The sequence below is a fragment of the Penaeus vannamei genome, chromosome 28 (assembly GCF_042767895.1).
Source record: "Penaeus vannamei isolate JL-2024 chromosome 28, ASM4276789v1, whole genome shotgun sequence".
Taxonomy (NCBI): Eukaryota; Metazoa; Arthropoda; class Malacostraca; order Decapoda; family Penaeidae; genus Penaeus; species Penaeus vannamei.
Window position 1 is genome coordinate 22,554,586 of NC_091576.1, and position 1,818 is coordinate 22,556,403.

General features: G+C 35.5%; 1 protein-coding gene across 2 annotated transcripts in view; it reads right to left on the minus strand.

The window, feature by feature from the left end:
- LOC113812914 (glycerol-3-phosphate acyltransferase 3-like) overlaps window positions 1-1,166 on the minus strand; it is an 18,892-nt gene extending 17,726 nt beyond the window's left edge. For both annotated transcript variants that reach the window (XM_027364837.2, XM_027364836.2), the window contains exon 1: window positions 1,069-1,166. The gene's annotated coding sequence lies outside the window, so the exon portion shown is untranslated. The remainder of the gene's footprint in view (window positions 1-1,068) is intronic.
- Between the last annotated feature and the right edge of the window lie 652 nt (window positions 1,167-1,818).

Sequence of the window (1,818 nt, forward strand, 5' to 3'; positions counted from 1 at the left end):
ATATATATATATATATATACACATATACATATACATACATTTGTAGATACATATTTATAATATACATATACTATATATACATATGCACATATACATATGTACACACACACACACACACACACACATATACATGTATATATATATATATATATATATATATATATATATATATATATAATCTATGCACACGTGTATTTTTTCTTCATATTTTCACATTCGGATGTATTTATGCACGTATATCTATTCACCACCGCCGCCTTGATATAAGCAAAGCACCATTTTTGCCATTGGTTTCACAAATAAAAACACTAATGGCTAGACGTACTGACCTTCTGTTGTATTTTCTTTATTCCTTTATTCGTTCGTCCGTTAACGAGAATCTTGTTCGAACTTTTCTGGTTTGTCATCAGTTTCTCAGGTGCCGGTTTCTCTCTTTCTTTCTCTCTTTCTCTCTCTCTCTTTCGTTCTCTCGTTCTCTCGTTCTTTCTCTCTTTCTTTCTTTCTTTTTCTCTCTTTCTTTCTCTTTCTTTCTTTTTCTCTCTTTCTTTTCCCTCTTTCTTTTTCTCTTTCTTTTTCTCTTTCTCGCTCTAGCTCTAGCTCTAGCTCTCTGTCAGAGAAAGAGAGACCATAAGAGGGAGACGGAGCGTGTGAAACGGGGCACACTAAAAAGGAAGAGGGAGATGAGAGAAGGGGATACTGGAAATTTGACAAAAATAGCCAGCATATGAAGAAAGCGACGGGAGGTTGGGAAGGAAATATAACGAAATGAGACAGACATTTTAGACACAGACAGTCGAAGAGAGAGAGAGAGAGAGAGAGAGAGAGAGAGAGAGAGAGAGAGAGAGAGAGAGAGAGAGAGAGAGAGAGAGAGAGAGAGAGAGAGAGGTGGGCATACCGACAGAGTGATAGAGAGGGAAGGGAACCAGGAATAAGACCTATACAAATACGAAAAAAAAAACATTCACCAGTACTATACAACTGTAATCAGTTCCCCCTATCACCCATTTTCATTCTCTTACTTAACTCCCAACAAGAATACACGATACTATACGTAACCTACACTCTCACACGATCCATTGCCACGTGTGTATCAGCCACCAACACACAGGACTACCATTGTACACAGGGGCAGGGCTAACACTACTCTCACGTGGTAAAACAACACAACATGGGAAGGTATCCTGGCGCTATGGCATCTCAGTCCTAATAACTAGCTTAATTTTCAAACTAGTGAGGATCGAAAGGTATCGTTGCTGTTGTGTGGTAGTTTGGTGGTCCTTTTTTATGAGGAGAAATGATCGTGTTTTGTTTAAAGAGGTTGTTTTGAAGTGGGTCTCTGTGAGTTTGTTTGGAAAATGTTTGTAAACGTTTGTGGTGGTTTGGTTATGTTATGGTTTATGTTTTGTGCTGGTTAAAAGGAAGGCAATGGATGTAAGATCATCCAAGGAGTTCCTTGATATATACATATATAAAACTGATTGATTTGTATAAATATTACGTGTGTAAAATAACTCTCTTCACAGGAATGTAACATCAGATCCATATTATAAAAATATCGGCATAGGTAATTAAAATACATTTATTTGATGTCAATAATAAATTTTGCTATACAATAGTAGCTACTGCATAAAGTGACTTCATCTGCTACATATAATCATGTTCAACATTATTAGGTAAATGATTTTGTCTTTTTAGTTATTTCATGTATCTTACTCTTTTTTATTGTTTTACATCCAAATCTGTAAGTTTGTTTATTTGACATTATATCTTCAGCCGTCATTTACGCTAAACATTACCATTTAAGAAAGTAAATTAAAG